This window comes from Grammomys surdaster, unplaced genomic scaffold (assembly GCF_004785775.1).
Source record: "Grammomys surdaster isolate TR1022 unplaced genomic scaffold, NIH_TR_1.0 64, whole genome shotgun sequence".
Lineage (NCBI taxonomy): Eukaryota > Metazoa > Chordata > Mammalia > Rodentia > Muridae > Grammomys > Grammomys surdaster.
This window is the reverse complement of record NW_021604566.1, coordinates 10263163-10276820: the sequence shown is the minus strand read 5'-3', so window position 1 is coordinate 10276820 and position 13658 is coordinate 10263163. Positions and strand designations below refer to the sequence as shown.

Here is a 13658-nt window from a genome sequence, read left to right as displayed (position 1 = left end):
ACACTGACTTCCATGAAAAATGTAACATTTCTACATTCCTTAAGATCAAATGACTAGCTTCCAAGTGCATGTAAGAACATGTAGTACTTTTCTTTCTGTGCCTGATTCACTTTACTAACATAATGTCTTCCAGCTCCATCCCTGTTGCTACATATGCAACAATCTCATTCTTTTTATGACTGAGTAACATTCCATTGTTATTCATATTTTCTTTAGCTCTTTGTCCATTGGTGGATACCTAGGTTGAGTCTAAATCATGGTGACCATGAATACAGCCATAAACATGTGACTACAGATGTCTCTTCAAAATCAGTTCCACTGGGGAGCCACATGTGGTAGTTCTATTTCTAGGATTGATGTGTTTTGTTGTTTTTGACATTGCTGTTTTTGAGGAATCTCTATGCCATTTTCGATAATGAATGGCCTAACCTACATCCTCAACCGTAGGAAATTAAGAGTTCTCTGTTCTACTTGTCCTTGTATTCTGGTTTCTCACCGCAGTTTGATGCACATTTTTGATTCGGGGCTGAGCAGTACTTAGGTTAATTCTTACATAGGAAGTTCGAGGCCAGGAGTTAGACAGACTCCCTGATAAGCAGACAGACAGGGAGAGGGGCCATAGCTAGAGAATAATGGTGGCCTATTTTCAGGATGGCCAGAATCTACCTCAACATCCTAACTTGAGACAAAAGCCTAGTAGCTTAAAACAAAGGCTATGGAGGCTTCTGTCTCCTACCTACAGGCGCCTGATGATGAACTGGCTCAATAAGTTCAAGTCAGGTCACTTAGTTCTGGGCTAATCAACAATAACTTCCTTCAAACTGACCAACCCTAGAGTAGGGAGGCTTTCTTCTTCGAAAAGAAACTGGATGTTTCATCTTCCGGAGGCCCCTCTTTGCTTTGAATAGGGTCTTACTCTCTGTGTGTCAGCTGCATGTGTGTGCTTGCTCACCCCAGGTAACACCTTTCTGAACAGCTAATTCTGAATATGGAGCCTGAGATCTGTCTGTTACCACCTGTTGAGCTATAGATTCTCCTGCATTTCAGCTTTTTAACTGGCAGAGAAAATGAACCAGATCCCTATCTCTAGACTATATTGTTTCTAGACTGCATCAGAAATAGCATAACAAAAAAAGGTCATGGTTGAAAAACCTACCCAAGTTTTGTGTTTAATGAAACAGGGAGCAAAGTGTGAGTAGCAAACTGTAGTCATGCAGCTGAGGGGGTAAGAGGCTGAGAGAAGAAAGAGCACATCTAAAAGAAATTTTAATAACTAGGATATCTGATAAAAATCTATCAACTCAACAATTACCTATAGAGTGTCTTTTTATGACAGGACACTGTGAAAAAACAAACAAACAATATAGTAGGGAAAACAAACAGTAAGAAATGTACATAGACCCCCTCTACCTGGCCCTTTTTGCTGGGGCAAACTCATAGCTGGTCTGCTCCTGGGAAGACACCATATTCAGACCCATCTGAGATAATCCGCTGCACTCAGAGGAGTTGATAAGACCCCTCCCCCATAACCCAAAGTCCCAAAGCTGCACTGAAAGACCAGAAGCATACCAGGGACCCATCTCCCACCAAAACCCCACCCTCAAGAATACCACTCCCCTTCTGCCCCGTCCGCCTGGCCCTTCTTCCTGGGGCATACTTATAGCTGGTCTGTTCCCAGGAAGACATCATATTCAGACCCAGCAAAGAGGATCTGTTTCACTCAGAGCAGTTGAGGATCCACTGCACTCAGAGCAGTTGACTCCTATCTGGTCTGCTCCTGTGAAGACACCACACCCTGACCTATTGGCACGAATTCCTTCTGTTCTGAACTGGTGCACTGAGCAGACCTTGGATGCTGCCTCTGCAACCAATCTCACAATACCCACAGGAAGCTAGACTCCCAGGAGATCTGACACCCCTAGGATCATAGACGAAGATGGACACCCAGGAGCTCTAACACACCCAGGATGGTAGGATTATAGGACCCCAGAGGCAGCCTGAGTCCCAGGAGCTCTTCCACCCAGAATCATGGAACAGAGGGACAACTGGACTCTGAGAAGCTCTGATACAACCAAGATTAACAGGATAGACAGGCTCCAGTCAGAGACACTGAGTGCAGGTAGCACTAGAGGTAACCAGATGGCAAAAGGCAAGCACAAGAATGTAAGCAATAGAAACCACGGTATCTTGGCACCATCAGAACCCAGTTTTCCGACCATAGCAAGTCCTGGATACCATATCACACAGGAAAGTCAAGAGTCAGATTTAAAATCACTTCTCATGATGATGATAGAGGACTTTAAGAAGGACATAGATAATTCCCTTAAAGAAATACAGGAGAACACAGGTAAACAGGTAGAATCCCTTGAAGAGGAATCATAAAAAATCCCCTAAAGAAGAACATGAAAACACAGCAAAACAGGTGAAGGAATTGAACAAAACCATGCAGGACATAAAAATGGAAGTAGAAATAATAAAGAAACCAAAGGGAAACTACCCTGGAGATAGAAAACCTAGGAAAGAGACCATGAGTCATGGATGTAAGCATTACCAACAGAATGCAAGAGCTAGAAGAGCGAATCTCAGGTGCAGAAGATGTCATAGAAACCATTGACACAACAGTCAAAGAAAATGCAAAATGCAAAAAGCTCCTAGCCCAAAACATCCAAGAAATCCAGGACACAATGAGAAGACCAAACATAAGGATAACAGGTATAGAAGACAGCGAAGATTCCCAAGTTAAAATGACAGTAAATATCTTCAACAAAAGTATAGAAGAACCTAAACCTAAAGAAAGAGATGCCCACGAACATACAAGAAACCTACAGAACTTCAAATAGACTATACCAGAAAAGAAAAGAAATTCCTCCCGTCACATAATAATAAAAAACACCAAGTGCAAAAAACAAAGAAAGAATATTAAGAGCAGTAGGGAAAAATGTCAAGTAACTTATAAAAGCAGACCTATTAGAATTACACCAGACTTTTCACCAACACCTATGAAAGCCAGAAGAGCCTGGACAGATGTCATACAGACCCTAAGAGAACATATTTGCCAGCCCAGGCTACTATACCCAGGAAAACTCTCAATTACCATAGATAAAGAAACCAAGATATTCCATGACAAAACCAAATATAAACAATCTTTCCACAAATCCAGCCTTACAAAAGATAATAGATGGAAAACTCCAACACAAGGAGGGAAACTATACCCTAGATAAGGCAAGAAAGTAATATTCTTTCAACACACCCAAAAGAAGATAGCCACGCAAACATAACTCCACCTCTAATAACAAAAATAACAGGAAGCAACATTCACTTTTCCTTAATATCTTTTAACATCAATAGATTCAATTCCCCAATAAAAAGGCATAAACTAACGAACTGGATACGTAAATAGGACTCAGAGTTTTGCTGCATACAGGAAATGCATCTCATTGACAAAGACAGGAAAAGCATCTCATTGACAAAGTAAAAGGTTGGAAAGCAATTTTCCAAGCAAATGGGCTAAAAAAAAAAAACAAGCTGGAGTATCCATTCTAATACTGAATAAATTCAACTTTCAATCAAAAGTTATCAAAAAAGATAAGGAAGGGCACTTCATACTTGTCAAAGAAAAAAAATCTACCAAGATGAACTCTCAATATCTATGCTCCAAATGCAAGGGCACCCATATTCATACCAGAAACTTTACTAAAGCTAAAAGTACACAGTGTATCTCACACAATGACAGTGGGAGACTTCAACACCCCACTGTCAGCAGTGGACAGACCATGTAAACTGACACTAAGCAAAGACACAGTAAAACTAACAAAAGTTATGAAACAAATGGATTTAACAGATATCTATAGAACATTTCATCCTAAAACAAAAGAATATACCTTTTCCTCAGCATATCATGGTACCTTCTCCACAACTGACAACAAATTGGGCACAAAACAGTCCTTGACAGATACAAGAATATTGAAGTAGCCCTAATCATCTTATCAGATCACCAAGGACTAAGGCTGGTCTTCAATAATAACAAAAACAACTGAAAGCCCACATGCACATGGAAACTGAACGACACTCTACTCAATGATGACTTGGTCAAGGAAAAAAGAAAGAAAGAAATTGAACATTTTTTAGAATTTAATGAAAATGAAGGCACATCATACCAAAATTTATGAGACACAATGAAAGCAGTGCTATGAAGAAAACTCATAGCTCTAAGTGCCTACAAAAAGAAACTGGAGGGAACAAACACTAACACCTTGACAGTACACCTGAAAGCTCTAGAACAAAAGGAAAAAATGCACCCAAGAGGAATAGACAACAGGAAATAATCAAACTAAGAGCTGAAATCAACCAAATAGAAACAAAAAGAACTATACAAAGTATCAACAAAACCAGGAGCTGGTTCTTTCAGAAAATAAACAAGATAGATAAGCCCTTAGCCAGACTAACCAGAGGGCACAGAAACAGTATCCAAATTAATAAAATTAGAATTGAAAAGGGAAACATAACAACAGAAACTGAGGAAATTCAAAAAAACATCAGATCCTACTACAAAAGCCTATATTCAACAAAACTGGAAAATCTGGATGAAATGGACAAATTTTCTAGACAGATACCAGACACCAAAGTTAAATCAGAAGCAGATAAACCACCTAAACAATCCCATATCCCCCTAAAGAAATAGCAGCAGTCATTAAAAGTCTCCCCACCACTGAGCAGATCCTGGGCGGCTGCTCTGCACCCAATCTCACAAAACCCAGAGGAAGCGGGGCTCCCAGGAGCTCTAACCCGGGCAGCATCTTAGGTAAGGAGACAGCAACGCCCGCCCCAAACAGGGAGTAACTGGGACCCACTAGGACCCAGGAATTCACTTCTGGCCCAGAGCACTGGTTCCTTCTGGTCTGGGCCTAAGCACTGAGCAGATCTTGGGCCCCAGCTCTAACCCTAGTAGTAACATCCACCCCACACAGTTCTGAAACAACCAAGATAATAGGAAAGACAGGCTCCGGTAAGAGACAGGACTGGTAGCACTAAGGTGATCCAGATGCCGAAAGGCAAGCACAAGAACATAAGCATCAGTAACCAGGGTATTTGGCATCATTAGAACCTAATTCTCCCACACTAGAAAGTCCTGAATTCCCCATATCACCAGGAAAACAAGATTCAGATTTAAAATCACTTCTAATGATGATGATAGAGGACTTTAAGAAGGAAATAAATAGCACTCTCAAAGAATTTGAGAAGAACACAGGTAAACAGGTAGAAGCCCTTAAAGAGGAAACATTAAAATCCCTTAAAGAATTACAAGAGAACACAAACAAACAGCTGAAGGAATTGAACAAATCCATCCAGGACATAAAAATGGAAGTAGAAACAATAAAGAAATCACAAAGGGAGACTACCCTGGAGATAGAAAACCTAAGAAAGAAATCAGGAGTCATAGACACAAGCATCACCAACAGAATACAAGAGACAGAAGAATCTCATGTGCAGAAGATACCATAGAAAATATTGACACAGCTGTCAAAGAAAATGGAAAATGCAAACGTTCTTAACACAAAACATCCAAGAAATCCAGGACACAATGAGAAGACCAAACCTAAGATAATAGGTATAGATGGGAGTGAAGAGTCCCACCTTAAAGGGCCAGTAAATATCTTCAACAAAATTATAGAAGAAAATTTCCCTAACCTAAAGAATGAGAAGCCCATAAACATACAAGAAGCCTACAGAACGCCAAATAGACTACACCAGAAAAGAAATTCCTTCTGTCACATAATGGTCAAAACACCGAATGCACAAAACAAAGAAAAAATACTAAAATCAGTAAAGAAAAAAGATAAAGGAACATATAAAGGCAGACCTATGAGAATTACACCAGCCTTCTCACCAGAGAAGCCAGAAGATCCTGAACTGACATCATACAGACCCTAAAAGAACACAAATGTCAGCCCAGGCTACTATACCCAGCAAAACTCTCAATCACTATAGATGGAAAATCCAAGATATTCTATAACAAAACCAAATTTACACAGTATCTTTCCACAAACCCAGCATTACAAAGGATAACAGTGGGAAGGCTCCAATACAGGGGGTGGGGAGGATTATACCCTAGACAGAGCAAGAAAGAAACACTCTTCCAACAAATCCAAAAGAAGATAGCTACACAAAGATAATTCCACCTCTAATAACAAAAATAACAGGAAGCAACAATCACTGTTCCTTAATGTCTCTTAACATCAATGGACTCAATTCCCCAATAAAAAGACACAGGCTAACAGACTGGATATGTAAACAGGACCCAGCATTTTGCTCCATACAGGAAACCCACCTCAGTGACAAAGACAGACACTACCATAGAGTAAAAGGCTGGAAAACAAATTTTCAAGCAAATGGTCCTAAGAAACAAGCTGGAGCGTGAGTCACCATCCTCTGCACCTGTGCTGTTATGCCCGCTCCCCCATCTCTATGCATTTCCCTGAGGAGACTGCTCAAGGAGAAATCCAAGCTTGGGTGGTACTCTGCCAAGTGTATCTCCTTGTTCCTGTTTTTATTCCTATTCCTGTTTTGTGGGAAGTATAAAAGGGATCTACACAGTTGAAAATATAGCATTTGGTTCTTTACCAGATGACTCCTTGTCTTCCTTTTTATCGCCCTCAGCCCTCCGCCGATCCAAGGAACTCAGTCAGCTATGCTGGCGTAGCAGACACTGGAATAGCCATTCTAAAACCTCCAGCCCAAGAACACAAAGGGAGGGACTCATGGCTCCATCTGTATAGGTAGTTGAGGGTGGCCTTGTCATGCATCAGTGGAAGTAGAGGGCCTTGGTGCCAAATAGTTTGGATTCCCTAGTGTTGGAGAATTTGAGAGCAGGGAGGCTGGAATGGGAGGATGGTGGGAGTACACACCCATAGAAACTCCCAGAATAATATGGGTTAGATATGATAGAGACAGGCCACCAGAAGACTAGATTCCAGAATTCAAACAAAAAATATCATGATACTAAATTTTGTTTTGAGAATTGTATATTGCAGAATACATAGCCTTGGTATATCCACTCATCAAGCAAGCTGAGCAGACCTGCTCGAACCTCTGATGTCCTGGAATCTCAGCTGAATGCAGTGAAGACACAGATGTCAGAGGCTTATCAATTTACTCATCCCCCCCCCCCGGACCCTCTTCTAATATCTCAACGCCAGTAACCAACTTGAAGAAGTTAATGAAGAGTCGGCGCCCCTATTCCCTGGGCTTGGGGACTGAGGTGGTTAATACTGGGCTGTCTTTCTAGGGAAAAGTAGTGGTTTAGTTGGAACAAGGAAGAATAGCTAAGATTTATTGCATAGCCATAACATATTGGTAGAAATCTGTATAATCGTTATTAAGTTGAAGTTGTAATTCCGTAAATGGTACAAAATTTATTTTGATTTCAAATTTAAGCTTTTCATTGGTACGAGTTTCTTATTGATATAAAAGTGAGATTAATATTGTTACTCTCATAGGCATTGTGCCTATATAACACATTTAGGAATAAAAGGCTTAGGCCCAGTCCTTCTTTAACTTTTTTTTTAACTGATTTGAGATGGTTAGCCTGTGAATTAAGGGCCTATAGCAAATTCATGGCTCTGAGTTTATTGTTAGGGTGTTTTCTATATTTTATTTAGAAATAGCTGAGAGGAGTTAACAGACAACAGTCCAAATTGCCTTACATGGATAGTTGGTTTTCAAAATGTCAGAAGTCCACAGAATTGACATTACAAACATTTCTGCATTAAGGTTCATTTTGATTAGAGACCTATCTGCTCCTGACAGCTTCCTGCCTTGGATTCTAAGAAGAAATTGAGCGTCTTTGGAGTTACTCCAGTTGTGGTGAGACAGCCACTACTCAAGAAAAATTACTACGCAGACAAATTACTGTCCTGAAAAGGACACACTTGTGGAATAGTCAACTGATTATATCTGCCAAGACAGAGTAATCAGCCCTTAATAATTCTGCATCACTAGGTCTGTCAGATGATCCTGGGCCAGAAGGCTGAAAATCGGATGCTCCAACGTTCTATAGTATAGAGACTGTCCAGGTATTCAGTGGTCTCTATAAATTGGCTAAGTTTTAGAAGCTATGCTTTGTGCTTCCTATAATTTCAGTTAATTCAGTCATTCTGGATTTCGGATGGGGTTGAAGACTTATAGTCTCATAGCCAATCCCAGCTATTTACTTTGAGAGAAAAGACTTGAGAGGATGGTTTTCACCTGACATTCATTCTAAAGCCAAGTAAAAAGCCAGGTTCAGAACTAAGTCTTTTAGTTAGGAGAGATGACAGAGGTTCTGGTTAGTCAACAAAATGATGGACTGGGTATTATTAGGTGTCTCTTGTACCTTACTGATACAAATTGGTATAGTTATGCTCTAAGTTATGCTCTAATTGTATTTTGAGAGAAAAGTTTTATCTTAACAGGAAGGGTGATATGTATGAGGAGCAATGGTGGGAGGAGTAAGGAGAAGAGGAGGAGTACGGAGATGAGGAGCTAGGAGACAAGGTGGGGGGCATGGAGACTCTCTCTGCCAGTCAAAGATAGTTGGTATATCTAGGTTGAATATTGGGTTACACTTCTGATTGTATGGTTATCTTGTTATTGAGCATTACTGAACTTATAAAGCCTTTGATTAACATTTTTTAAAAAATAAAAAATAAAAAGAAGTCTCCCCACTAAAAATAGCCCAGGACCAGATGGTTTTAGTGCAGAATTCTATCAGAACTTCCAAGAAGACCTAATACTAATTCTCTTTAAACTATTCCACAAAATAGAAACAGAAGGAACATTAGTCAATTTGCTCTATGAAGCCACAATTATGCTCATACCTAAAGGACACAAAGACCCAACAAAGAAAGAGAACTTCAGACCAATCTCCCTTATGAATATCGATGCAAAAATACTCATAAAATTCTCGAAAACTGAATCCAAGAACACATCAAAACAATCATCCATCATGACCAAGTAGGCTTTATCCCAGGAATACATGGATGGTTCAATATACAGAAATCTATCAATGTAATCCACTATATAAACAAACTCAAAGAAAAAAAACACATGATCATCTCACTTGATGCTGAGAAAGCATTTGACCAAATTCAATATCCCATCGTGGTAAAAGTCTTGGAAAGATCAGGAAGTCAAGGCCCATACCTAAACATAGTAAAAGCAATATACAGCCAACCAATAGCCAACATTAAACTAAATGGAGAGAAACTTGAAGCAATCCCACTAAAATCAGAGACTAGACAAGGCTTCCCACTCTCTTCCTATCTATTCAGTACAGTACTCGAAGTCCTAGCCAGAGCAATTAGGCAACACAAGGAAGTCAAAGAGATACAAATAGGAAAGGAAGAAGTCAAAATATCACTATTTTCAGAAGATATGATAATATACTTAAGTGACTTCAAAACTTCCATCAGAGAACTCCTAAATCTGATAAACAACTTCAGCAAAGTGGATGGATATAAAATCAACTCGTACAAATCAGTAGCCTTCCTTCCTCTACTCAAAGGATAAACAGGCTGAGAAAGAAATGACACCCTTCACAATAGTCACAAATAATATAAAATATCTTGGTGTGAATCTAACCAAGCAAGTGAAAGATTTATATGACAAGAACTTCAAGTCTTGCCGGGCAGTGCCTTTAATTCCAGCACTTGGGAGGCAGAGGCAAGCAGATTTCTGAGTTTGAGGCCAGCCTCGTCTACAGGACGAGTTGCAGGACAGCCAGGGCTATACAGAGAAACCGTGTCTCAAAAAAAAAAAAAAACACCCCCCCCGAAAAAAAAAAGAACTTCAAGTCTCTGAAGAGAGAAATTGAAGAAGATCTCAGAAGACAGAAAGATCTTCCGTGCTCATGGATTGGCAGGATTAATATAGTAAAAATGGCCATCTTGCCAAAAGAAATCTACAGACTCAATGCAATCACCATCCAAATCCCAACTCATTTCTTCACAGAGTTAGAAAGAGTATTTCTCAAATTCATTTGGAGTAACAAAAAACCCAGGACAGCGAAAGCTATTCTCAACAATAAAAGCTCTTCTGGGCGAATCACCATCCATTACCTCAAGCTGTACTACAGAGCAATAGAGATAAAGACTGCTTGGTATTGGTACAGAGACAGGCATGTAGATCAATGGAATAGAATTGAAGGCCCAGAAATGAACCCATACACCTATGGTCATTTGCTCTTTGACAAAGTTACTAAAACCATCTAGTTGAAAAAAAGACAGCATTTTCAACAAATGGTGCTGGTTCAACTGGAAGTCAACATGTAGAATGCAAATCGATACATTCTTATCTCCTTGTACAAAGTTCAAGTCCAAATGGATCAACGACCTCCATATAAAACCACTGAATCTAACAGAAGAGTGTGGGGAAGAGCCTCAAACAAACGGACGCAGGGGAAAAGTTCCTAAACTTTTCCTAATGGAACACCACTGGGTTCCAATACCAATGGCTTATGCTCTAAGATCAAGAATTGACAAATGGGATCTCATAAAACTGCAAATCTTTTGTAAGGCTAAGGACACTATCAACAGGACAAAACAGCAATCAACAGACTGGGAAGAGATCTTTACCAATTCCACAGCTGACTGAGGGCTAATATCCAATATATACAAAGAACTCAAGAAGTTAGACTCCAGAGAATCAAATAACCCTATTAAAAATGGGGTACAGAGCTAAACAAAGAATTCTCAACTGAGGAAACTTGAATGGCCGAGAAGCACCTAAAGAAATGTTCAACATCCTTAGTCATCAGAGAAATGCAAATCAAAACAATCCTGAGATTCCACCTCACACCAGTCAGAATAGCTAAGATAAAAAACTCAGGTGATAGCAGATGCTGGTGAGGATGTGGAGAAAGAGGAACACTCTTCCATTGTTGGTGGGATTGCAAGATGATGCAACCACTCTGGAAATCAGTCTGGTGGTTCCTTAGAAAATTGGACATAGCATTACCTGAGGACCCAGGTATACCACTCCTGGGCATATACCCAGAAGATGCTCTAACATATAATAAAGACATATGCTCCACTATGTTCATAGTAGCCTTATTTATAATAGCCAGGAGATGGAAAGAACCCAGATGCCCTTCAACAGAGAAATGCATACAGAAAATGTGGTACATTTACACAATGGAGTATTATTCAGCTATTAAAAACAATGAATTTATGAAATTCTTAGGCAAATGGATGGAACTAGAAAATATCATCCTGAGTTAGGTAACAAAAGAACACACATGTTATGCACTCACTGATAAGTAGTTATTAGCCTAAAATCTCAGAATACTCTAGATACAACTCACAGACCATATGAAGCTCAAGAAGGAAGACCAAAGTGTGGATGCTTTGGTCCTTCTTAGGAGTAAGAAAATACTCACGGGAGCACGTACGGAGACAAAGTTTGGAGCAAAGACTGGAGGAGCGGCTGTCTGGAGACTGCTCTACCTGGAGTTCCATCCCATGTGCAGTCACTAAACGCAGGCACTGCTGTGGATGCCAGCAGGTGCATGCTGACCAGAGCCTGATATACCTGTCTCCTGAGAGGCTCTGCCAGAGGCAGATGCTCGCAGCTGACTACTGAACTGATCATGGGATCCCCAATGGAGGAGGTAGAGAGAAGACTGAAGGAGTTGAAGGGGCTTGCAGCCCCATGGGAAGATCAACAATACCAACCAACTAGAGCTTCCAGGGCCTAAACAGCCAGCCTGGGAATATGCTTGAAGGGACCCATGGCTCCAACTGTATATGTAGTGAAGGATGGCCTTGTCAGGCATTGGTGAGAGATGAGATCCTTGGTTCCATAAAGACTGCATGCTCCAGTGTGGGGGTCTCAAGAGCAGGGACGGGCGAGTAGGTTGATGACTGGGGGCACACTCTCATAGAAGTACGAGGAGGGGGAACAGGATAAGGGGCTTCTGGGGGGATGGGAAAAGGGGATAACATCTGAAATGTAAATAAAATATTCAATAAAAAAGAAATGTACATAGAATATCTACTGTGGGAAAAATGTCTATAAATGAAAAGGGTGGGTTCAGAAGTATCAGCAGCTGTCTAAATAAGGTGGCCAAGGAAGGTTTCACTCAGAAAATAACTTTGTAAAGACCTGAAATAAGTAAGGAAGCAAACCATGCAGGGATCTAGGATGGTGCATTTGAGGCATACAGAACAGCAAGTGCAGAGGCCCATCAAGGAAATGCAATACATCAAAGAAGGACAGGCTCAAGTAACTAAGGGCCCCACCTGGCTAGAGCTGTGGGGATGAGGAAGGAAAGCCAAGGCATAAGAGGCAACCAGACTCTGCAGGCCTTCCTTAAAAACCACTTTAAAGACCTGATTTCTATCTTATGAGAAATTGGTAGCCATTTTGAGCAGAAAAGGGTGTCATCTAAACCATATTTTGGAAGACCATGTCTTATGCTGAGGGCAGACTGAGGAAGAAGGGCAGGGGAAGCAGGGGAGCTCTAACAACAGCTGAGATATGCCTTAGAACGTGCTTTAGTTGGGTAGTCCCTAAATTTTACATGAGTTTTGGAAATAGAGATGAGATTACCCAAGAACTGCCTAGGAAATATAAGAAATGGTTCTAGAATCACCTTAGAGCTGTAGAAGAGACAGAGTACCCATTGAAGGAAAAATAGACTAAACAGGAAACACGTGTGCTGGGTGGACAAAGCAGCATTGCTTTGGAAACGTAAAGCTCTTCGATAAGACCTCCAAGCAGGCATGTCAGGTGGGCAATCACATTTATGAGTTTGGGCTCTAAGGAAAAGGTAAAAGACAAAGATAAAATTTGGGAAAGCTAAAGTTCTCGGCAAACTAAAAGTAGGACTGAACAATGTGATCACTGAATTGAGCAATTCATCACTATGAATTCGGTCAATTTGGGTGGAATAAAGGATTTGTAATTGTAATGCTAAAAATTAAGTTAAAAAATTATTCCAGTGCAGGAAAATGTTTCTAAACCAAAGTCCAACTGAGGTCCTGCTTCTTTTCTTTTTCTATTTTGCCATGCTAGAGATTGAACCCAAGGACTTGCATGTGGTAGACAAGTACTGTATGACCAAGCAACACCCCAACTTAAGGTCACATCATCTTTTCAATGGTTATTAAATACCCAAGCAGTGGTGTTCTTCTGGCAGTCTGAGATAAACTGGAGAGAGCCCACCATGTCAAAGCCTACTGGGCAAATGAGAACGCATCAAGGAAGGTCTATTGAAAATGTAGCTCAATGCTGAAGATGCAGCTGAATGAGGCCACAGCTGAGAGCGTGCGTGCACAGCCACCTAGGAAGCGTGCATGTGAAGGAACCAGCAAGAGTCCAAGGCTGTGATCAATGCCTATGATCAAAGTTCAGAGAACAACACATGGCAGAGGATGAGACACAAGAGGTCAGGGCACAGGAGAACTAACAGCACGGTGTCGAGGGAGGGTACTCAGCAGCGTCTGAGGGACTAGGCAATCTACAGCATGGCAACAGGAAAAGTCAGTGTTAACTCTAAACATCAACTTTTATGGGTCACAGTTTCTACTAATTTTTTTTAAGATAATGTGTATTAAGTGAATATAAGTGTCCTTATTATCAAAATAGAAAACATAAAAACATTAAAGAAAAAACAATGAAAG

General features: G+C 40.5%; 1 protein-coding gene across 5 annotated transcripts in view; it reads right to left on the bottom strand.

Annotated features, from left to right (window-relative positions):
* The window catches only part of Stau2 (staufen double-stranded RNA binding protein 2), a 254960-nt gene that overhangs the window by 151159 nt on the left and 90143 nt on the right, over positions 1-13658 (bottom strand). The gene's annotated exons all lie outside the window — the stretch shown is intronic.